The sequence below is a fragment of the Lytechinus variegatus genome, chromosome 4, assembly GCF_018143015.1.
Source record: "Lytechinus variegatus isolate NC3 chromosome 4, Lvar_3.0, whole genome shotgun sequence".
Taxonomy (NCBI): domain Eukaryota; kingdom Metazoa; phylum Echinodermata; class Echinoidea; order Temnopleuroida; family Toxopneustidae; genus Lytechinus; species Lytechinus variegatus.
In genome coordinates this window covers 50,892,430-50,919,736 of record NC_054743.1, presented here as the reverse complement: position 1 = coordinate 50,919,736, position 27,307 = coordinate 50,892,430, and positions in this window count along the sequence as shown.

Sequence of the window (27,307 nt, the reverse complement as noted above, 5' to 3'; positions counted from 1 at the left end):
AACAAGGTGGAAATGTGCGCAATATAAATATCCTATATTATTATTATTATTATATAACTGTTTTGTGTAATGAAGCGAGACTTTAAAATGCCGTAACTTTCTTATTTTGATGAAATTTTCAGTGTTATGCTTGTTGAATTTTTCTCTTTTTTATTCAAATCAATTTTTTTGTTGGGGGTGGACTTGTCCTTTAACTATCTACAGTAGATCGTATATTAGCGTTATACCCGAGCGTTATAATTACTGAAAAATAACAAATTTCATTGTTTTTCAACAAAACCTCAAAAAATCCCATAAAATAGACCCCCGACCAAAAAATCCCCAAATACATTTTTTTCACCCCAAAGGCTTGTGAAAATCCCCAAATTTTCAAAATTTTGGGATGGAAATCATCAAAATGGCAACGCTGAATTTACTAAAAGTTGTTTTAGAGGGAAAAAGAAAAATCAGGCAAGTTGATAGGTAAAGGTTTGAACAATATAGGACAAACATCACCCAAGGAGAATTCCAATTGGCTGCATTTGTGATGTCATGGTGATGTAAGGTATATACTCTTCCACTTACTCCAATATATAAAATTGCTAAAATGTAATTATTTTCAAAGGTTTTACTGCATATTATATTTTTCTTTCATGAGGACATAAAAGAATATGCTACGTTGGTTATAATTTTGATTACTGCCCCAGGGGAATAGGTACTCGGGAGAAAACCACAAAACCCTGATTATTAAAAACATGGGCTATGGGGAAGTTGTCTTTGCCTCCTTGTCATAATTTACTTAACCCAGTTGCCAATTTGAAATTTACATAGTCTTAGGGATCTTAATTTTAACCAAGCCATAACCATTAACTGCCTTATTGCTTGCCCGATTTCTTTTCACCATTCTGTTTTTAAGATTTTTCTCTTTCCCAACACAACAGTTTATGACCAATGTTGGAATCCCCATTACGTTTAAGTGAACAGGAAATATGTACAACTACATTCCAATTATTTATTTATTCTCTGTTAAAAGCTATTTTCAGTCAAAATAGAATAGTAGACAGAAAAAATAGATTAACCATAGGTATGAGACACATTGACCTGGATGTGTGGTGTTTCATAAAGCTGTTCGTAAAGTTACGCACAACTTAACGAACGACTGGAACATGGTCTTATAAGTCAGCTACATGGGGATATATCACACAGCACAAGAAAGGATCACCAGTCGTGCTTAAAGTCATTCGTAACTTATGAACAGCTTTATGAAACGGGCCCCTTGTCATTTTATATCCTCCTCATCTCTATAACTCAACTCCCTCTGTTTCCATCAGGTTGACTGCCAAATCACAATATTATTTGATCCATTCTTAATTCCAAATACATGTATATAATTTAAGGCCAAGCAGCTTTCGGTCCCCTTCACCATGTTCACTCATAATAATGTTACATGGATCCTTTATAGTATAATTTGCATCCTAATAATAATAATAATAATAATAAACAGTTCTTGTGTAGCACATATCACAATTATGAATAATGTCTCTATGCCCTTCCAAAGGACTTGGATATTATTACCCCAGCTGTAGCTTGGCTGCCGTAATTACTATGATTACAGCGCACACGCATTTCAAGGAATAAATTCCTGCCAGGCCCATTCACCTCACCTGGGTTGAGTGCAGCACAATGTGGATAAATTTCTTGCTGAAGGAAATGGCTGGGATTCGAACCCACAACCCCCTGTTTCAAAGTCCGGAGACTAATCCACTGGGCCACAACGCTCCTATACCGAGTACCCATTTTACACCTGGGTGGAGGATGGGAAAATGTGGATTGATTGATGCCTTGCCAAAGGACATGAATGACAAGGCGAGAGTCAGGACTGCTACACCGCGACGAATCTATATATTCGGAATATTTGCTTTTGTTTTCTTCCAAACATTAACAAATATTTGATTTTCATGTGAAGACAGATTGAAGGAAAAATAAGGATGACGATGTATCGTCCTACCAATTTAGCCCGTTCATCTATCCCAAGGGGGTATCTAACATTTTAAAAAGAAAAGAAAAGCAGGGCCGGAGGCAGGATTTTCTTTGAGGAGCTTCTGAATTTTAAAGAGTGAACCCTTTCTAGTTCATGATCAGTTCCGTCACTCCTCGAGGCTGTTCCAGCTATAGCCAATACTGGGGCGGGCGGGGGGGGGGGGGGGTAATCTACATTTTCCGCGATCGACCGCTTAAATAGATAATGCGAGGGCAAGATAATTTTTTTTTCTATATCCCTTAAATAAATTCACACCTAATAAGTTAACGCTCAAAGTAATTTTTGAAATGGTAATGAAATTATTTGCGTACCTAAGTAAACAATTACTGCTAGCATAAGCTTAAATTTATAATATACTAGCCTAAACAGGAAAAGGGACCTGTTTAGGACTGTTTGCAGTCACTATTTTTTATATTCAGCACTTTTTGTGATCATTATCAGGATGCGTAATCGCGCATCTCGCTAAAACAAAATAACGAAATTCGAATTGCGAGCATAATAATCTGTCCAAATAGACTGAAAAACAGGATATAAATTATTTTAAGCCCCTAGTTTCATTCATTTTTTAAAATTCCTTTCCTCCTCGCCTTCCTTTTTCTCATTTTTTTCTCTCTCTTTTTTAATGCTGCTGGCAAGCGGCGTGGTTCCACGGAACTCATGGCACAACCCCTGGCTATACGGCCCTGAAAAGACAAGAACAAAGTAACAAACTTTTACGAACCCATATAGCTGGCGAAATCTCAAATTCGCCACGCTCGCAAGCATTCGCCGCTCAGCAAGATACCCCCAATTACATCTATAGTAGATGGTAACATCTTACATCATTATTCCTCACAGGTTTTGTGTGTCGGGCCATAGGCGGCGTGGGCGGCATTACGTAATATCTGGTTCATTTCCATTTAATTTTAGCCCAAGGGCGTTCAATTTTAATGGAAAACACTCATTATAAAGCATGTAGCGCTTCTTATTTAAAAGTGGGTTTATTATCAAGAAATTTTGCAAATCTTTAGATTTTGTTGTTAACTTTCCACTGTGTCCATAGCTCTTTTCCCCAGTACCTCATTTCCCTGATCAAGTTATACCCCTTCAAGATCCTTACGTCCCTCCTTTTCCAATTCTCTTGTTACCCCCAAAGTTTCCAAAACCTGGGGGGGAGATGATGGGGGAGATAATTTATTCATTCATCCTCCAAGTTATGGAATAGCCTCCCTAAAACATTAAACAGTGCTTGACCTCTGAAACTTTCAAACAATACCTTAAAACATTTCTCTTCAATTCTTCTTTAATTCTTCAATTTCTTTTGTAATTTCTTAAAAGCGCCTTAAGCACTATACATAGTGGATTTGGCGCGATATAAGTCTAAATATTAGTATTATTATTTACGGGGCACACTGAAAAGGCGTTCTAATAGCTGGTTTACTTTCTCCTCATTATGACAGGGGCATCTTTAAGGAATACCCCAGGCTGAAAATAATAGGATTTGAACAGACAAACAGAACACTGAAAATTTGATCAAAATCAGACAACGAATAACAAAGTTATGACATTTTTAAGATTTGCATAATTTCGGTGAAACAGTTCTGTGCATGTCTTCATGAATATTCAATGAGCAAACTGATGACGTCATGTCCCCCACTTGTTCTTTTGTATGTTATCATAAGAAATTCTGTTTATTCAAATTTTTCCTCAAAGAACTAAAGAAAAAAGGGATTGACAACTCATTTAATGCATTAGATATTCATTCCTGAAAACTTGGTTATCATAATGGAGTCATATCATTCACGCTTAAATTATGAAAAATTAAATAATCATGATTTTATGTAATAACTTAAGAAAAGGAAATGGGGATGTTACATCATCATCCTACTTAATGAATATTCATGACGACGTTCATAACTGTTCTCACCAAATGTTGCTCAATAACTTCGATATACGTTATATAACTCTGATGAAATTGTCAGCATTTTGATCCGTGAATTTTACTACATTTATTTAGATATAAATATTTTTCAGCCAGCAGTACCCCTTTAACCGTTTTAAGGAATTTCCATTCCTATGACTAAGCCTTCACAGCCTGAGGTCCAGTTACTGTATAGAAAATTATCGAGTGGGTGATTTGAAGATTATACACTCGAAAGCCATACTTTATACGTATTTCAGCCGTTTCATTTCCTTCTTAAAAGAGAAGGGCTTTCATATATTACGCAATACTTCAAAGAAATTGTTAAAATTGCAATTAAGTTTTCTTTTATATAGGTATGTCGAGTGGGCGATTAATTGAAGGTGAATTTTGAAACCTTATTGGTTACATAATAAACGTGTAACATTTCTTTCCTGTTTTCGTTTTCTTGTACATCTTCATTTTTCATCTCTAATTATCCTTACTTGTCTTTTTTTTATAAATATTATTATTGTATGTTTTCTTTCTACTCCTTCTTTTTCGTTCCCTTTTTTCTACCTCTTAAAGAGAAATGCCAGTAGTTGCAGTAAACACTGATTTCAAGAGAAAGTCTGTAAAACCAGGCTAAATTGTCAGAATATAATCGAGGATCTAGATCTGGTACACTTACATAAGCTGAACTTTGTGAAATCTTGAAATCTACGCTGAAAAATGTTCACACTGAAGATCACCAACACAGATAGGCACACGTGGGACAGTGTATTAATATTGCTGGAATAAAGACCCGACGGAAGTGACCGAATCTACGCTTATTTTGCTTATTTCTCAGCAATTACACAATTTCTTCCAGAATCCTTTGGCACATATTTTTTATTCATACAAACAGACACTTGGGTGGTCATTATATCAGATTCTGTCAAAAGTCATTTTGAGATCGTTACCAAAACTGGAATTTATCTTAATGTTCTTCTTACACATTCTTCTCTTTCCTTTGTCCTCCTTTTATTCTTTTATTCATCTTATTTTTTTTTTATCTAATTGTTCTTTATTTTTTCTTCATCTTATTCTTTATCGTCTTCCTCTTCTCTTCTTCTTTTCATTTTTCTCTTTTATCTTGTTCATTTCGTGTTTCGTACTTTTCTCCTTTGTTTGTGCTCATTCCTTGGATTGAATAGACAGAGAGGGAGGGAGGGAGGGAGAAAGAACAATGATAATTGGAATTTACTTTTCTTTGTACTAATCATTCCAGTTTAAAACAGCAACTCTGTTGCAAATTTAACTTATATATTAAAAAAGCGATCGATTCATTGCAGATCTAGAAAGAAATGTACAAAATTGAGAAATAAGTTGGAAAATATGTTACATCCGACAAAATCTAAACAGCAACCATAATTATATAGCCTTAGGTATGACATTTTCTTATGAATACCACATTTTTATTTAGATAACTGTTTAATCACTTTTAGTTGTTTATCATAGAAGCGATATCATTTATCGTAATTTAGTTTCTCTCACAATCATTCTTGTGGTACTTTGATGCCTTTTGTAATCCATTAAATAAAAAATGACCAATTAACCCCTTTGCTTTTGACCGATACTTTTACTACATCAAAGCATGTCCCTTGGGAGCATTTATTTCTGGTGGAGCTGCGTATATATACCATAAGCAGCACCCTCTGGAATTGAAGTTGGTATGCTAACAACATTCTTTCCCTATAAAACCAGTATGAAGGAGCTTGTCCCATTGTCTCTCTTCGCTTCTTCACCCCCCCCCCCCCTCTCTCTCTCTATCCCGTCTGGTAACATCATGGAAAAAAAACTCTATGATAAGACGTCAGGGGACATCCCAAGGTTACACACGATTAATGCTCAAACGGCGAAGGTGAAGGAAGAGTTTGAGGGGCATGATTCCCCCCTTCACCGCTCCGAGGCCCACCCTCCGAGCCTTTTCTCATTTCAAGAAGCGTTCTATGAGTACATGTACTATCATGCAACATCATCACCTTCATCGAAAATCTTAATTTGATCTACTATCATGATTATTGTTACCCAATTCACACCCTTCACCCAACGACTTGCTACCTACGCCCTTTACTCACCCAGGAGGTTTGCTAAGATGATGATATTAGCAGTGTCGTAATTTGCGTCAACTTGTACTTTATGACTTAATCGTATTTCATATTAGACAAGCGCCGAGGGAAAAGCCTTGAACAGCGAGAAGAAGTGTATCTTTATACTCGATGTCCTTGGGCTCAAGTTCTAAGGCATAAGAGGAGATGTTCTAAGCATCCTACTCGGTTGATTTACGATATTTCTCAGATTGCGCACCTTAATCGATTCCCAAACAACGTGATTTGAATGACAGCATCTGAATTGGGAACGCGCATGAAGATAACGACAATGTGACGAAATGATGACGATAATGACGAAATGAAACTGCGGGATGCATGGCGAATTTGACAGTTTTTACCATTCATCAGAATATAATTTGCATTGTGTGAATATCACTACAGTTTCAGTTCAGTTTGGTTTATTTTCATTTCAACTCAAATCAATTTAACAGCAAAAGAAATCATTACAAAGATATAAATGAATATGCAAGTATATACAGTATGACAATATGGCATAGATAAATAAATATTTACAATAGACACGAAACAATATAATCATATTAATAATGATATTTACAATGAACTAGATAATCATAATAATAACTACAGACTATTCATGATAAAGAATTTTGCATATAATTTCTTTTATTCATCTTTACTATTTAAATAAACTGTTGAGGAAATGGAGGGATCCACTAAAAAGCAGGGCTTGTTGAGTGTGGATTCCTCAAAGAATAAGTTAAAGGACAGGTTTGTGGTATAAGTATAAATGCAAGAACGAGCATCACTTGCACCACGTGATGTCATAATGTCATTTTCATGGCCTAAATGTTCAGTGACTAATTACTGACGACTGTTATAAGCTACTGAAATCCTTGCATCTGATTGGCTCAAAGCAAATTAGTCAATGAAAATCAATGCCAAGATGCTACGTGAATAAGGAGATGGTGGGATAGTGATATGTTATCTTCCAAAGTCGATTTTATAGCCTTATCATGTCAACTTGATAGCCATATCGAATTATTAATGGTTTAAGTTGACATGGCGACACAATGTATCTTGCCAAGTTGACTTCTACATATAACAAGTTTTAACATAGCAACATGAATTATGCAAGTCGACTTGACGCCATGAATCTTTTCATATCATGTGGCAACGCATTACGGCGCCATGCCAATTTAATAGCTTTATGTTTTAAAGCTCTTCGGCTTGGCAATACAATGTCCCTCGAAATTGTATTGTTTTCACCCAGGAATTCATCATATTGTATTTTTTGGAACACATCAAACAAAACTTGACCGGGGAGGCGCCTTTTGCTACCATTATCACTCCTCCAACCTTTCAAATGTTGACTTAAATTTGTATATATTAGAGATCTGTGTAAAAACTATGATTTCCATTGACCTCTGCGATACTTTCGAGGATAGACTCTCTCTCTTTGTGGAGGGGGCTTGATTTGTATAGGCTGCACTTAATAGCCCCCCCCCCCTACATTTTGATTCAATATGGAAGCGAATTTCTGATTTTAGATTATTTGCATTGTAGTTTGACGATGGTAAATATTCATACGTTCGTTCAACGACTTCAATGAAATCAAGGGACACTGATCCTTTTTCCAGGTAATTGAATGTAAGTCAGTACTAAAGAATAAGTCCAACGGCAAGAGAGACATAGAGAGAGGCATAGATACAGGGGTATAGAAAGACAACAGAGAGAATAAGAGAGAGATCGTTTACCGTACTTTGCATCAACACGTAGCTAAGTCTTTGTTCGAAAATTAATGGTCAACTTTAACATGACATTAATTTATGAAAAAGAAAGTGACAGATGATGCAATTATTTCGATCAAGTCACAAAATAATGCGCAAATTATTCACAGTTTTTGTGAAAGAGGGCCCTATAACAGTGCAAACCTGCAAACCTGCGCATCTCCTAAAAGTCAATGTCTCATCATAACACGTCATGAAAGTGCATTTCGCTTAACTTGTCTCTCAATGATATAGCTTGCAGAGAAAATGGACAGCGAAATAGGTAGATAAGAAGTAGGTCCGCCCAAGGCCAAAGACAAGAACATCAGCGGAATAACATCCAGGTATCTAGTCTAAGCATTCATACAACTACAATGTTGTTTTTTTTATATTCATTTTTTGTAAGTGAAGAACGTGATATTAATTCAAGTGGTTTAATTGGATGTACAGATTTGTCGATTAAACGCTAAAATCTGTATAAAACTTCAGTAGCGCAACGAGCATTGTATAAGGCCAGAAACGGCATATGGGGCAACAATTCTAAAAAGCTGTGAGCGAGTGAAACGAGCAAGCAAAGATGTTGATTCTTTTCATGCAAAATCTAATGTAACGATCGAATTAGGCACAGTATTCAGAAAGTTATATAATATTTCACCCTTTCCTTTTCCCTTTCCCCCTAAATAATTACACAGGCCTACAACTGGTGGAGTCCCCAAGTGACATGTTCTTGGACCCTTGCTCATTATTCTCTTTGTATTACAATTAATGATTAACGGAAATAACAAATAATCAGATATCTAAATCATTACTTTTATTTGTAAAATGAGTTCTATACTGAATGACGTTACACACCGCTGCTGCAGGGGTATCTCGATTGTGTCTGTTAAACGAGACTACACCTTGATCGAGCGTAACCTTGGATGCATATCATCCCATAAACATTTATTTAAAGAGAAAGCCAATAAAAAGTCAACTCGCCCTACGTCACTTAATATCTGTCTGCGGGGGTACTTTGTCGGCCCGTTGTTATTAAAAGGACGCAGGTAGTACACATTGTGAGAAATGCCAAGGTACTTGCGCGTCTGCCGCATTCAAAGAGGGACATTCTGTGGTATAGGATTTTCCTGGGGGGGGGGGGCTGATTCTGTATTTTGCAAAAAAAGTGCCGGTCTCCTCTCCTTCAAGTCGGCTATTTTCCATTGCACCATTCATATCATGTTACATTCATTTATTGTCTTGTATATACTTTTCACCTAAAACTTTAAATGTATAGCATTTTAAATGCATTTTACCATCATTTGTTGTGCCTATACAAACATGTAACATGAATTTTCCAGCTGGAGCTGTTTTTTTCATGTGTGACATTCATAAACATGTTCCATCATCAATAAAGACCATTAAAAATGAATTGAATTGGATAGTAAGCAAATAAATCATCGTTGTTAAAGGTGATGGGCAAACTATCACTTTTGAGGCAAGCTGGGTGTAGTTATCTTTCCGAAGCTTGATAATTTCAAAGTGTAGACAAGTCATGCACTTTTGATTAATTCCTTAGTCATGTTTCATGCGTTTAACGAAAAATGTGGGAAGTGATCCTGATTCGTATTCCTATACTTCTTAAGACACGAGCAAATTCAGATTTCTCAAACGAATAATCACTGAAAAGGAGAGGTGTATAAGCTCTATGTGGCAGAACGAAATATAGGGACACAGGGTCAGTTAGCAAGGAATACTCTAAGGTAGATGTGGAACAAGTCTCAAAGGCATCTGTCAGAGATGGTTATGGCGTGATTACTATTTCAGCTAACACGATTAACACCATCACAACAATTGCCATAATACTACTGCTGCTGCTACTTTTTTTTACTACTACTTCTACTACAACTTCTACTACTACTACTACTACTACTACTACTACTACTACTACTACTACTACTACTACTACTACTACTACTACTATAGTACTACAACTTCTACTACTACTACTGCTACTGCTACTACTACTACTACTACTACTACTACTACTACTACTACTACTACTACTACTACTACTACTACTACTACTACTACTACTACTACTACTACTACTACTACTACTACTGCTACTACTACTACTACTACTACTACTACTACTACTACTGCTACTACTACTACTACTACTACTACTACTACTACTACTACCACTACTACTATTATACTACTACATGACTACTTCTACTACTACTATACTACTACTACAACTTCTACTACTACTACTACTACTACTACTACTACTACTACTACTACTACTACTACTACTACTATACTACTACATGGCTACTACTACTACGACGACGACGACGACGACTACTACTACTACTACTACATGACTACTACTACTGCTACTACTACTATACTACTACTATACTACTACTTACTACTACTACTACTACTACTACTACTACTACTACTACTACTACTACTACTACTACTACTACTACTACTACTACTATATACTACTACTACTACTACTACTACTACTACTACTACTACTACTACTACTACTACTACTACTACTACTACTGCTAGTACTACTAACAATAATACTGCTATTACTCCTACTATACTTACACTACTCTAAGTGCATACTACTTCAACCAGTGTCCAATCCACATATCATGCGTTTTCATTAGGAATAATGTCATGACAAATAATAGTATTACATTATACACGACGTACGACAAAAAAAAATACACAAAGCTTACATAGTTCCTATACATGATGAAACAACATCAAAGAGCGCCGATGAACCGGAATTCATTTAGTAGCTTATAAATGATGCGTTTAAACATCCAATTAGTTCAGAAAATGACACAAAGACCCCGCCTGCCGTCAAACGAATTCTCCTTTCCCCACTGAAACCTTGTTTATACTAATTAAACAATATCGATACCACTGCCATTCTCTAAATTGTTCAATTCACAAACATGGATTTTGGTGAAATTGTCTGTTCTAACGAGGTAAAATTAGGGAAAAGTTGGATTTTTCATTATATATATAAGTCGAAATCTATATTGACGGCTCGTGTAACGATTCGATGTGAATGTGAATACGCAAATAATTAAGAAGAGGTTTAAAGGCCATTCTCAAAAAATGCCAAACGCAACATTATACTTTGAAATCTGAGGCAGATTTACAGGTAATCAGGGCAAATCAACGTTCATCGATGAATAGTCAGCCAACCGATTGAGTCGCCGATTCTTTTGTCATCAGGGTTGTTATAATTACTAAAATTGACATCGAAAGGTCTCCAATTCCTTTATGCAGACCGGTATAGGGCATAGTGAGACAGAAGTTTTGAGGGGCACACACATACAGCATGGCGAGTGAGTGTGGCAAAATTTTAGAAGTCCCGATCGAGCGAAGCGAGCGAAAATTTTGACTTAATTTCATTAATTTCATTGTTGTGGAGCGTTAATTGTGGCCCAGTGGATTAGTCTTCGGACTTTGAAACAGAGGGTCGTGGGTTCGAATCCCAGCCATGGTGTAATTTCCTTCAGCAAGTAACTAATCCACAGTGTGCTGCACTCAACCCAGGTGAGGTAAATGGGTACCGGTAGGAAGTAATTCCTTAAAAAGCTGTGTGCGCTATGAACGCCTATAGCTTAGCCGGGTAATATAGGAGCGCCTTGAGCACCTGACAAGGTGGATATGTGCGCAATATAAATACCCTATATTATTATTATTATTAAAAAAAATGAAAACATTAAATTGTAGTAGATTTTGGCACGATCTGAAAATAACATCATATCTTTCTCTTTTTCTTTCGTTATCTCCCCAGATTTTTTTTAAAGGGGGAGGGGGCCTATATGCACCCTATAAGGCCCCTATCTGTACGCCAGTGTTACAAATCTCATCGAATCCTGAAGCGGTTTTAGAAATGTTAGAGGGTCCAAAATAACGGCACGCCAACCCCTCTCATGCCCGGTGGAACCTAATTCTAATATCTCTATTGACTCTAATCTTCTCTTTTTTTATTCAAACAATCAATCGAAAGGTTTCTAATGTGAACCCACTAACTGTCGTTTGAATAACATTAATTCAAGTTGCATGCAAAATTACATTTTAACCACTGATCATTAATTTTAGTCGGTTTATGTTTCAACCAATTATTTATAGGTTGATTAAGAAGAAAAAAAATGAGTTATTAGGAAGGCCCTTAACTTAGTGAGCCAATGTTTACTCCATGCTTATTAATTTTCTCAAAATGCAGATTTAATTTTCCTGAAAACTTGTCACTCTTTTGGACAGTATTTTCACTCTTAAGGATTGCTGAATTTGATTTCCTTCCTGTAGGCTATAGGTCTGCTAACCTCTCGCTCGATAAAGATTTTCGAGAAATTGCCACCGTAAAAATCATTCTTCAAGGACACCATCATTATTCCTCCGCGCATTAGGAATCAACAAAATAATCTTTAGAGAAAAATCAATGGGTCGTACTGTTCGGCAACCAATCATGACAAAGCCAGCGTGTCTTTTTAAAGTAGTGTTATTTTAGCGACATAAATGTCAAGGTCACCGCCGGGCCGCTCATGGCCGCGTGTGACGTGGCTGGGCGATGAGTAGAACACATTCGTGGTCGAAAAGGGCAATGATCTTTCTGAGATGAGGAATAGGTTCACCTATCAACGAAGGATGGGGTGTTAAAGCGTTGAGATCAGTGGGTGGAACGCTTAAAGAAAGGGAGGGGCAAAGAAGTCCACCCGATTCAACCATCAATCTTGCTGATAGACGCTATAAATGATAGGGCAATATGACTACTTTCTCTAAGAGAATAAACCTTCACTCCTTGAGCTAATTAATATAACAAAAACATTCTCAAATTATCATTTGCAATTGAATTTAAGGTGCCGTTTCTGCCCACGCCTAGCACACCAAAGAGTTCTCTTGTGTTACGTCACTATGACTTAGTTAATTCAACGATTCATGAAATAAAATAACTTAACGTTAAAATTTTCATGAAGTGTATTTAGGCACCAAACACAAAGTCGGTTGTAATGTAAATATAACGGAATTCTAAATAAAACTTATTGTTTAAATTATGTCTAGTTTTTCATCAATACCTATAGTAGTAACAGACTGATTTGTAATCTACGAAATTTAGGATGGAGGTCTGTACTCGTCCAAGACGAATGTGCCTAATCCTGCTTAATTTACATTTCAAGCTCCTCATTATTTTGTCAGGTAAACCCATCTCTTTCGTAGTTTGTAGTTTAGTTTTCGCATTTTATTTGAAGTATTTTCATTGTAAGCACTTTGGGAAAAGCGCCGCATGAGAATTAAGTATTATTATTATTATTTTATTTCCTTATCAGATGGAATCTAATTATGATAATTAAACAAACCTTTATTACGTGCGTATCAAAAAATAGGGACCTCTTTTCATATTTTTTCTCTTAAATATTTGTTATAACCAATAGTGCAAACGATAATGCCCGCCTTTACTTAACGTATAATGCATGTAATTAAGCTAATTGAAAGGTTAAACAATCAGTTAAACAGACACCCGTAGTATTTATTAATTGGTATTATCAGATTTATCTGATAATAATTCCATGGTATAGTTCATTTCCCCAAAAACAATTACATCGAAAGAATCACTCACTCTGCTCATCCATTTTCTCCTTTATGAATAATCACCCATCGACAGATTGTCTGATTAGGCTTAACATGGGTACTGCAAGCTCTTAAAAACACTAACTCTGAGCATCATAATTATCCAGAAAATATGTACTCTCATGAGATTGAAAGGTTGAAAGTTATCTCCCCGATAAGTGAGACCCATATACCGATAACAATACTAATTTACCCATTGTGGTTACCAATTTCAGCTCTGATGAACTTGTTTAATCTATTACGCCTGAAAAAAGGTAAAAGGTCCAATTCTTAAGTCGTTGGTAGATTTTCGACCGCGTCTTGGTGTAGAGGTTTTGACCCTCGCCTTGTATAATCAGAGGGTCGAATTCATTAAGACAGTGAAACGAGTGCCGATATGAATTCGTTGATATTTGACTTAAATTACATGAGAGACGATACATTTCCCTACTTAAATCAAGTAAATGACGTCTTCTTTATGGTTTTGTAAATATCGACAAACATGAATTAATGGCGAAAAATACTGAAATGAAATCACAGCGATTGTAGCCCCTCCCCCAAAAATAATAATAATAATTCATTAGAAAAATGATTCCATGGAAAATAGTTTATGTAATAATCTAATCAACATTAACCGAAAACGTTATGTTGGAAAACAAGACTAACATTTTATACCATTCTCGATAAAAAATAACTAACAACGCATTCTTATTTTTTGTGGAAGCGCCGTGGTGTAGCGGTTCTGACTCTCGCCTTATAATCAGAGGGTCATGTGTTCGAATCCCACCATGGCCTTGTGTCCTTTGGCAAGGCGTTAATCCACAATTTGCCACTCTCGACCCAGGAATTAAATGGGTACCAGGTAGGATGTGAAAGCCTATATGTAGTATGCCTAGCAATTGAGTCTTGGAACTCTTGTTGGAATAGTCCCCAGGGAGTGGAGATGGTGCATACATTGTATGCGGGCATGCAAGGATCCGATGACCGGGGTAATGTCTGTCAATCGCTTAGAGACGTCGCTCCGATGTATTAAGCGCTATATAAATGCGGAATATTATTATTTGATTTGATTTGATTTGATTTATTGTTTTCTTCTGCATCCATAACATTCGTTTAATACATTTTTCATAACATAATAAACATAATATGTAAGCATTTTTGGCATGAATTATAAATAAAGAGTACTAAAAAGATAATTCCAGACGAAAATGATTATATGATATTTACAATTTGCAGGAGAAGGATTGTCATCATAAGCAGATTGCTTGAAAAAAAAACGACAATCCCAAACTTATACTAAATGAATTAATTAATACATTTATAAAACAGAATGGGCATATATTTTCAAATAGCTGAGGGTGACGGTGATATGATGATGATGATGATGAAGGCCATGGAGATGATGATGGTCATGATGAAGATATTGGTAATGACTAAATCGAAGGAGGAATAAATTCACGATAAAAAGGATACGACACAGAAATTTTACTTCAAGTATTCTGATAATAACATTATATCGTATATGACTCAATTCCTATCTGAATTGGTTACTCCATGACCTATGTAGGTCCATGGTTATTCAAACATTAAATGCATATAAAATGAAGTAATTCATTAAGGCCATCGTGATGGGTACGCCAGAGAATAGTTCATTTATTTAGTGAACTTATAAAAGCAACAACATTTTTTTCCTAAATAAGCGTGACTCACTTTGACCGATTATGCGTCTGGTCCAACATTAAAAACATGTCTTGTGAAAGAAGTTCATTATTATTATTAATTTTCAAAATTCATGAGTCTGCTCCCATCTGTTAAAGCTATAAAGTTTAACTGTACTTTCCCTTCATTCTGCCTCCCATCAGATAAAAGCCTTCAAACAATGGTTAAACAATTTAATTAAAAAGCTTTATACCATTTGTTATCTACCATCCTTCCCCATCATCAAAAGCAATACCCCCCCCAAAAAAAAAATCTCGATTAGAGATAACTATCTCTAGTTCTATATTCAACCCATTCTCCGAATTCGAACAATGATAGAACAAATCTGGATGCACTGTTTCTAATTCATTAGTGATTTCAAGCGCCTATACATGTATAGAACATCGTTTAATGAACTAATGACATACAAAAATTATATACCCTCCCCTATCCCGATCCCTCCACTGACAATACGTTTCAGTTCCCGCGTTTTTTAAAATGTTTATGCCCTTATGTTCCCCTACCAATCTAGTTAACCAGGCAGCGACCCATTACTTATTGATAGTATCCCATCCTCAGAAACAATCTCATCACAAATAAAAAATGACTTTGTTATTTTTTTCGCCCTTTCAATTGTGTCTGCCCCTTTTTGTGCTAGCATGAACAATGCGCGGGAAGCAATCTATGTTTGAGTGAACACATATTGCTATCGATATCCACCGATGCGCATGCTGCATTTTGAATTCTTCTTTCTGACAGTCGGCGGAACACATCAAACGCCAGACATGAGCTGGAAAGAAACACATTTCTTTTAATGTTATGAATACTTGGCCTACTTCAGTTACTAATATTAAAACGAGGACATGCTTTGAATCGTGTACAACTGTTTACAGACGATCGATATATTCAGTTATTGCTATCGATCGGGTCCTGTACCGCCTATAGCCTCGAACATGAAGGAGATCATGATTCTAGATAAGGAAAAATGAACGAAAATGGAGAGGAGAGATATATAAAAGAACGAGATAACACAGAAAAATGAGGGGAGAAAGAGACAACCAAGCGATCGGGAGAGAGAGAGAATGGTGAAAAGGAAAGGGGGAGGGGGTAGAAAGAGAGAGAGGGAGAAGAGAGAAGGGAGAGTTAAATAGATGGTGGGAGAGGGAGAGAGACAGAACAGAAGATGGATAATGAAGAAAAGAGAGAGAAAGAAGAGGTGGTGATTGCGAGAGAAATTATAAATAGTGTAACAGGAGGAGATAGAATTCATGATTCTATTCATGTTGCATCTACCTTATTCGTTTTCATCTTGACTTTTTATGCTTGCCATCGATAAGGTTTGAAAAAAAATATATGAACAGGCCTAGGCCTATATATCAAAGGTCAAGTCCACCCCAGAAAAATGTTAATTTGAATAAATAGAGAAAAATTCAAACTAGAAAAACACTGAAAATTTCATCAAAATGGGATGTAAAATAAGAAAGTTATGACATTTTAAAGTTTTGCTTATTTTTCTCAAAACAGTGATATACACAACTCAAATGAGACAGTCGATGATGTCCCTCACTTACTATTTCTTTTTTTTTTTTTGAATTATACAATATTTAATTTTTATATAGATTTGACAATAATGACCAACTTGACTGTATTATAATATTAATCAATGCTCATTCCACATTTTCAGGGAGGAATTAATTGTTGTTTAACTGGACAATGAGGAGAAAAAAAAGAATATTCCATATTTCATATAATAAAATACAAAAGAAATAGTGAGTGGATGACGTCATCAGTTTCCTCAGTTGCATACCAATCAGGATGTGCACATGACTGTTTTGTGAAATTAAGCAAAACTTAAAAATGTCATAACTGTCTTATTTTACATCCGATTTTGATGAAATTTCAGTGTTTATGCTTATTGGATTTTTCTTTTTTTATTCAAATCAACTTTTTGTTGGGGGTGGACTTGTCCTTTAATAATCATATGAGTTGAGACTCTTGAGACTATTATTTCTCCTATTTAACAATCCTCCCAAGTGTTCATTATTAATATTTGTAATTTGAAAATGATATTTATAATAATTCATTGAAAATGTTATCCATAATGTTTTTTAAGGTTATAACTTTGCAATCCTCGGAATTCGACTTTGCATCCGCCATTTTGAATAAACCGAATATGATAGTTCAAAATCAGACTACGTTTGATTGTAATTCCTTTTGTAACCGACTCCAGGTCCGAAATGGCACTCGAACAATCATCATCAATTTGGAGAAAATCATTTTTGATCAGGATAATGGTCTTTCAAGGCCACAAGTAAAAAGCCTTCCGAAAGGTTACGGGTAGGCGATGACAAATTAAATCAGTCCACCAAAATAATGATATGGACTTTGAAAAGATAGGAAGCTAAAATGCTATTTTGTTTTTCTAAAAGATCATAGATATATTTCCTTTACTCAACTTACGTTATAATGACTATTTAAAGGGCATTAAATGTTTCTCTAAATGATCCTCCCTGCCATGGCGTAATTACCTTCAGCAAGAAATTTATCCACGTTGTGCTGCACTCGACCCAGGTGAGGTGAATGGGTACCCGGCAGGATTGATTCCTTGAATGCATGAGCGCTGAAAGGTAGCTCGAGCTAAAGCCGGGGTGATAATTGTAATAACAAAGCGCCTCGGAATACTATATGGTGCTATATATAAATGTCTATTATCATTATTATTATCGTTATATTTTCTTTACTCAACTCATGTTATAATGACTATTTAAAAGGCATGACATAGGATCAATTAGAATGTCTAAGTTGGGAGTTGCTGCTACCCTGTTTGGTGTTCAACGATAAGGGATAGAGCCTCGTCGATCTGGCTCTGCAAAGTGGCTGCCAGGCCCGCTATCAATACTCTATTTGGGCAAAATTAATTTTCGGAGTTTTTCTGATTTCTATTTCTAACAATAAAGTATGGAATTTCATTTTTATAAACCTGCAAGTCTAGTGTATTGTAAATGCATATACCAATGATCATGATGGTTGAGATAGCTGTGTTTTTTTTCAGTAGGCCCCCATTTCAACTAAACAGGCATCCTGCTTCCATCGCTTTAATCTCTTGCGTTATCTACTAGCGTAGATGAGCGATCAAATTTTGATCTTTTAAAAGATAAATCACGAGGGGACACTTTGATCTTGAGGGACAATGTTGTTTAAAGGGAAGAATAATCAAGCAGTGAAAAATCGCTTGGTAAAACACCCCACCACTTCACAATGACGAATTTATATACCAATCTCAGGTAGATATGAAAGAAGTTTGACCTCCTAAATGAGTGCCTATACGAAGCCAACAGGAAAATACTTTAAAATGATAATTTACCGTGAAAAAAGGTTATCATTCTTATATTATTTCATTCTACACACAGATCTAGACAGCTTCAGGGTACCCCAATGGTGGCGGTGGGGAGGGGGGGGGGTAGTCAACCTAACTAAATGTCACGTCACTTGTTCTCGATGACATCACCGGCATCTTTCTATTACCTGACCATGCTGGTATACTTTTGATACTTTTCTTTCTCCCATTTTTGTTTTGTCAAAGGATAAAAATATGAGAAAAATTCGGGGAAGCTCCATTCATCCCCGTAAAACAGCCCGTGACTGCGCATAATGCATTATGGTTAAGTTTAAAGTTGTTTTCTTGCCATACTTATCTATCCCTACCGTCGCCTGGTCTAGATGTGCAATATTCTAACAGAGGGGAATCGCTTGCCATGGCTTGCCAGAGGGGCTTCCGGCTGGCACCTCATGTTTCGTGTAGTCGAGGTGCGCTGAATATGATCGTTGATAAAAACCAAGTGACGTCGCGAACATGATTTTTCGTAATGTTATATGCAAGCCGGGTTATGTGTCGTGAACATGGGTGAGTAGCTTGGAATGTAGCTCTGATTAAATCCTGCAAGGAGGCGGTTGGTAGAGCGGGGGAACAAGGGCAAGGGCGGTGGGAAGATGGGGGGAGGGGTGTCGAAAGTTTACAATGAAATTTTTCATCAATTGGAATCTATTTGATTTGTTGGTATAAAGTCATAGCGTCGATATATGAATCATCACTCTCATTATCATCTTAACCACCGCCACCACCACCGCCGCAATCATCACCATAAAAATTGGTAGCATTATAGACATTATCAACGTCGTCGTCATCATCATCGTCGTCATCATCATCATCATCGTTTCTATCAATCACTGTCACAATCATCATCTTCGTTGTCTGCACCACCACCAACATCACCATCATCATCATCACCATCTTCATCATCATCATCATCATCATCATCATCATTAACATCATCATCAACTACACCCCAGTGGGGTCCCGGGGACGACTTTATATAGGTGACGTCATAATTTTTCCCTTTTCTTCTTTACTTCTTGAAAAATCATAAAGGCGTTCACTCCTTGCAAAGTATACTATCTAGGATGTAACACCCCAAAAATTATCAACCTTTAGGTAAAGGGAAGGAAAGTACTTCTTCAATGAATTATAATAAGGCACGAATAAATTCGGTAGATAACACGTCCAAAATCTATTTATCGGCTGACAACCTCACGTCCATAATCAAGACGACTGGTGATATTTGACACGGTGAAAGTGACGAGGGAGTGTCAGACAATCTAAATGATTCGAAACCCTTACAAAGAAGATGAACGATCTGACAAGAAGTGACAATTTCAAAGACGAGAAGAGGAAAGAGTGAAACAAGTCAATAATAACTCTTGCGAACGTGACCGCTGTTTGTGATTAGGCGCAAGCTTACACCCTCATTACAAGAAAAATCGATAATACAAAGACATACATAAAACACTCGTCTATTAACCTTGCTATAGTCTTGACCCTTTCATTACGTTCACTGCTCAAACTCCCCATCACCTACGGCGGCGCGAAACTCCCGGGCAGTAGGTGGTCCTTATTCAATTTAAGCCTCTTGAACATCTTGAAAGGCGTAGTCTGCTATGGAAGAGCTTCTCTTCGTAAGTATTTACCTGTCAAGTTCTTGAACATGTCTCAAGACTTAAAGGATCAACATTTTCAGCAATAAACTAACCAAGAATACGAGAAGTATGGAAGAATATGGAATAAATATATGAATACGAAAGAAAAAGAATCAAACAAAACTAAACAAATGAATTCTATCAATCAACTTAAGAAAGAAAAAAAACAGGCAAAGAGAATAAAGAACGATTAAAGATAAAGAAATGAGACTTTTTTGTTGCATTTTTGGAGATGTCTTTCAACAAACTAACAGAAGAACATTTTTTTTCATTGTGAGCGACTTTGAATGTGCATGGTGTTAAGAGACATCGGCGAAAGCCTCTTATAGCCAAAGTCAACAAAAGGAAATGATTTTCTTCTGTTTTTATTTCATCTTGCTGAATTTTCTTTAAAAAACACAATGTAAACAACAAGAATGGAAGAATGAAAGAGAAATGAATAGAAAGAAAGGAAAACAAAATAAAGAATTGGCATGATTGATTCCTTTTCGCACTTTGGGGAAGTTCATGATCCCAGCCCCCATGGGCAGACATTGCTCCTCAAGGTGGGGAGGGGTGGGGGCACAATTAAGTTTTCATTTTTTTTCTATTCTACGGAGTTATTAACAAGCATGCCCCATCATTTAGAGTAAAACATTGTTTTTTATACAAGGCTGTTTACTGTAATCATAAACCTTACGTTAGTTGTTTAAACAGTTTGAAATGTTAAACAACAGAGTTCAATTTTTAATATATAATTCGTAATAAATTAAGCATGGTTGTTTGATTTATTCAAATTACTGTAATAATGTCCATAATACTTTAGAGCGTTGTATAAACATAAACAGGGTTTTTACTATATGTACGCCAGTGCAAGCTGTCTTCTTCGATCTATCTAGATCTATCGAAGCATTTTATGTGTGGAAAACAGTTCAATGAGGTGACAAAGGATCAGTTTGGACATGTTGGATTGCTCGATTTGTTAGCAAGCCATTTCCCATTCCGTTCCGTTTCTAATGATCGCCTTACCGGACAGCGACTCGTACGAATGGTCAGCCCAGTTGATTGAGCTGATGTCCAGCATGATCTACTGACCCACTGACCCCCATGTGACCCAGCGTCTTGACCCTTCTAACTTCCAGGTGAAGCATCGCTCAAGTTCAAGTTTGACCGTTAACAACTTTACCCTTCCCCTTTCACACCGGAAATCTAATAGCTAGGAGTGTCTTAGAGAGGACGATGTGGTCCTTTACATGACTACAAATCCGTATACCCCTTTCACACCGGAAATTTAAAACGAAGAAGTGTCTGAGAGAGAAGGGTGTGTTCGTTGATATTGTATTTCTTTTTCTTTATTTCATCGCAGTTAAGAAGCCTGCTAAAATTGATATTCAGCAAGGCCTTAAACAATGCATAACAAAGAATGTACAGAATAATAACAAAAACTTGATACATCAAAACATGAAAATGATGCAAAAAAACACACCAAAATTGAAGTGAACAATAACGAAATGTAAAGGAATTAAATAATACATAAAGTATTCATGAAACAATTTGGGTAATTTAAAGGTCAAGCCCACCCCAGAAAAATGTTGATTTAATGAATAAAATCAAACTAGCATAACGCTTAAAATTTCATTAAAATTGGATGTACAATAAGAAAGTTTAAACATTTTAAAGTTTTTTTTTTTTACAGATTTGACAATAAGGACCAAATTGACTGAAAATCACTGAACCATATAGTATAATGCTAATCCACATGTTCAGGGAGGAATTCATCTTTGTTTCACTGGACAATGAGGAGAATATTAGAACATTTCATACTTCATATAGAATAAAATAGAAAAAAAATAGTGAGAGATTTCATCGGTCCCCTCATTTGCATACCGACCAGGATGTGCTATATAACTGTTTTGGGAAATTAAGCGAAACCTAAAAATTCTATACGAACTTCTTCATTAAGTCCTATTTTGATGAAATTTTCAGTGTTATGCTCGTTGGATTCTTCTCTTTTTATCTAAATCAACTTTTTGTTTGGATGGACTTGTCATTTATTCAATCTGTGAGGAGGGATGCTTATAGAGGAGGGGTATTATTTGAAGAAAGCGGGATGGTTGCAGGTTTTATAGGTTAAAGCTTGTGTATAGTTTTGGTAAATCCACCAAAATGCACCTATCACTATTCCAATTCATTGCTAGCTAATATGAATGGATAACGTCCTATAACAGTTATGATGTGGAGGATATGAAATGAAAATGTGTTTTATAGGATAAATTTTGCGATTTTACATGGAAATTTAACTTGATCGGGTCACCCGATCAAATTAAAATATCTGTGTGTTTTTGTCTTTCAATTAAATCCTATTCCAAATCATGGAATGGGCTGAAACTTTCAAGATATGTTCTTTGTCTGTAACTTTTGGATATCTAATCACTAAATTTATAAGATAAGTGCTTGAATGCCCATTTTTTAAATTTAAAACAAGCATCGCCATCGGGGCGCTATATATCCAAGATTTGAATATTTGAAATTTTCCGAGAGAAGTGCAGTTCGAAAAATATCTAACGGTCTCTACGCTTCAGTAAGACTGTCATATTAGATGATATTCGATTATCAATCACATTATTGACCCTTTACCAAAGCATTACACAAGCTTTAATGAACATATTTTTATTCATTGAAAATATTGTCTTCTATCATTGTGCAATCTCCGTTATGCCATTATACATGCTAGAAAGGGCACGAAGTGTACTATTTCAATCTAAAAACAAGTAAAGCATATTGATATGCATCAAACTTAGCAACGATTCACAAAAATCCACCTTTAATTTTCTAATATGAAACTATGAAAACACGTCTACATTGTATGCATTGGACCTCTCACTTTACTCTAAATTCTTAAAAATGAGATGATTTGAGTATAAAATCGAATTGTCCTTTCTTTTCAGACAGTAACTTTGTCGTAATTTTATAAAAACGTGCAATGACCAATGGCCGGGGGCTAAATAACTTTGATTTTTTCGTGATGAGTAAAAAAAAATTAGGGGGAGCGGCGTTGCGTAAAATGTTTGTGCATGACTGAAAATTTATATAAAAAAGAGAGTCGCGAGCGAGCGAAAATCTTGACCTTTTGTAAAGAAAATATAATTTTGTGATAGATTTTGACATTATATTCGAAACATTATTTCATCCCTTTCACCTCCTTTTCATTCTACACTCCCTTTTCTTCACTGTCGTTGTTTATTCATTTTTTTTTGGGGGGGGCAGAGCCCTACCAAGGCCCCTATCTGTACGGCAGTTCCCTTTTTTAGTTGATATATAATTCCACCTCGTTTTTATTTTGACATACTTGAAGTATACCTGAAGTATCATTCAAAACAAAAGCAAAGAAATGTTAAAACCTGTAAAATTAGGACATGATTCATTTTCTGAAATGGGCAAGTTTCGCCCCTGAGCAACGTTATTTGAGAAGGGGGTCAAAAACCGCGGATAAAGATGGCCATCGGATTTCCGAGTTAGCTTTAGCCTGGTTCATCGGCTTAGGAACAAGTGAGGTGTGGTGGCATTTTAATTTCTTATCTTGGACATGATTTGAGGAAAGTTTGGGTCAATGGCCGAACCACTAATATTTTTTTTAATGCTTGGCACCAAAAGTCATCTCGGGGATCACGGCGAAAAGGAGTGAATTGAAGCTCGAATGCTTAGCGGAGCTCAATGAAAGTGCAAGCATCATTTAGGTCCATCATTAGGTATCTCGTTAACAGTCATTCATCACTTCCACACACTGCTTAAATAGTACAGCACTATTTTATTTATTGTAACTCAATATAAAATATATTGAAACATTCAATTTGCATAACTTAATTCCTACGAAGAAAATAATGCTTTTATGACAATTCATAATGATAAAAAAATGTGTATGAAGTAGACTTTTGTTTTGACATTGAAATGTCGTCCAAAATAGCAATGAAAAGAAGATGTTATTAAAACATAAAAAAACGCACATAGTAAGGAAAAAGGAGAAACTAAATTATGGTTAACCTTTTTTTGAAGGAATTAAAATTTAGATGAAAAAGGCCCTATGGAAAAGAAAGAAAGAAATTTATAATTTGCCTGTTATTTTAGAATTGTATCATTAGGTTTTGTATGTAAAATAAGTTTTGGTTGAAAGTAAATACCCCTGATATTGGTGAAAGATATTCCATTACTTTTTTTATTTGAATAAACTACAATCTTCAAGTTGAAGATTTGTGTCGAGTGAATGACGTCATCTGTAACTCTTTGCTCGCTGAATTGATTGGGGGATAATAATGACAATTGTATTCATGATATTTTATTTGAATCTCTAAATTTCCAAATTACGCCACTAATAATATTGATAATTATTGGATACATGCAGTACAGATGTTACAAAGATCTAGCAATAAGCTTCACCAGAGTCAACAGAGAAATCTAATTATTTCGATTGCTGGATTTAATTTTACAAAACAATGGGCAAAATTACAATCTATATAATCATATATGTTTCCATCTGGGTTATTTCTTTCTTCATTACCTTGAGATTTTGTTGCGTTAAAGAAATATTTCTTTTAAAAACAGACGAGAAGTTGGCAAAGGGAAAGTATTAATGTTTACAGTTATTATGACAATTATTATCATTATTTGTGAGTGCATTATCTTATTTAGATGTTTATCATACTTGGAAAAAAAAGTACGATCCATTTTAAATACAGAGAAAGGGTGAATATGGCAAAAGTAAAAAAAACAGAAGCTATTATGCAGTCATGAAAATTGTATTTATATGACAGGACCAATTGGTTTTATGTGGTTTTTCACTGTTTTTTTTTTTTTTTACTTTGAGGGGGATGTGATTTTATGTGAGACTGCATTGCACAATTCCTGGTGAATAAGAATTTGAAGACACCATTTTATTCCTAAAAAATTGATAAAATGATTTTTTTTTAACTAAAGACAACTTGACCTGTGACTTCGCCTATATTGTCCCTCTGCCCCCTTTCTCTCTTGACGCCTATATCTTGTCTCTTCTTCAAATCTGTCTTTCTCTACATATCTCTCTATTCTCGTCCCTTTATCTCCCAGTTCTATCTTTCCACTCCTCTCTCTTTCTTGTTCCTCCCCCTCTCCCTTGCCATCTCATCGTCTCTCTCCTTGTTTCCCCCATTCTCTATCTCCATCTCCATCTCACCCTCTCTCTTCTTATCTCTCCAACTTCTTTTATTTCTGTTTCCCCCCTGCTTTCTTGCTTAACTTGATCTGTTTATATACAATATTGATATACATGTGAGTATAGGCCAACATTCCAGGCAGTATCATTGGAGGATGTAAAAAAATGAATAAAATGAATGTAGATGCATACATTGTCTCCAAACTAGAACATGTAGAGCATATTTAGAATATTGGTGGTCATACATCAACAGAAAGGTGTTTGCCAGACCACAAAACAAAGTTTAGTGCGTGAGAATGTATTCATCTTTCACTTTGTCTATTTTCAATTAAAGGGATGGTCCAGGTTGAAAGCATTTATAGCTTAATAGAGTAGAATTCACTGAGCAAAATGCCGAAAATTTCGTCAAAATCGGACAACAAATAGCAAAGTTATTGAATTAGAAAGTTTAGTAATATTTTGTAAAAGCAGTCGTCATGAATATTCATTAGGTAGGCTGATGTCACATCTCCACTTGTTCTTTTGTATTTTATTATATGAAATTAGGATTATTCAATTTTTTTCCTCCAAGAACTAGAAAAATTGGATTGAACTACTGATTTAGTGCATTAGATATTTGTCGCTGCAACTTATTTCATTATAAGGGAGACATATTATTCACACAAGTATAAAATAATGAAAAAAATATGATTTTTATGTAATAACATAAGAAAACGGAAAGTGGAGATGTGACATCATCAGCTCGCCTAATGAATATTCATTAGGACGGTTTTCACAAAATATTGCTAAACTTTAAACTTCAATAACTTTATTATTTGTTATCCGATTTTGATGAAATTTTCAGCGTTTTGCTCAGTGAATTCTACTCTGTGTATTCAGACATATTTTCAGCCTGGACCACCCCTTTAAGTTTCAGCGCCTGGAATATTAGCCCTATAGTAGTTAATAATGATTTCGGGATTTGAATGTTACCGTTTGTCCAGTGGTCATTTTATATTTCTAATATTAACATCGAATCTCACATTTGGTACAATTCTGTTATTGGCTTTGTCCAGTTTAGCCCCACCCCATCCCCCTTCTCAATTATGTTTCTCACTCAGTTCCAATCCCTCTTTATTACTCTTATATTTCGTTCATTTAAATCACGATTCACAGGTGTGAATTGGGCTTAATTCTGTTTCTGTCTCTTTCACTCTCATCATTATCATTTCATGTCTATCAGTCTCTCTCTCTTTCACCTTTCTATCTCCCTCTCACCTTTCACTCTCCCCATCTTTCACCGTTCTCTCTCCCTCTCTGTCACCTCTCCCTCTCTATCAACATGCTTCTTTATCAACAACCAATAATGACACTGAAACGCAAGTTTATCTGATTAAAGTAGAAAAATAAATATGTATATTTTATTGATACCATAATGATGTAATATATACAACGAACTTGTTTGATATTGTTAATAAAAGCACCTTACAGCTTGATGAGATTGCAGTGTACATTTCACCCCCCCTCCCAACACCATAGACCTATGACATTTTAAGCATGGTTATGAAAACTGCACATATGCCATGTCCTCAAAGTATTACTTATATTAACATTCTAAACATGACCTGCATTTGTTTGATTTCTAATTTGATTTTATTTTGGTCTTCATTTTTTCTGATGGTGCTAATTTTCCGGCTAATGCAATAGTTGGAAATGAAACATACGCGTCCAATGATAATCTTTTTCCAATTAAGATGACATCATTCCTTTAAAAAACAAAAGACTCTTGTGATCATAGGTCTAGAACCATATTCATAAAATGTAAATAAGTCTAGTTATCACCTAATTGTAAACTAAATTGGGTGATTGCTAGACTTATTATAGGGTTTTATGAATATGGCCCCAAGTTATAAATGCTGCAACAAAGTTTGTCCATGACATTCCTCAAATTTATTTGATAACCAAAGTTTGTAAGTACCAATGACTCTTTTTTTACAAGATAATTATCAGGCTGAAGAT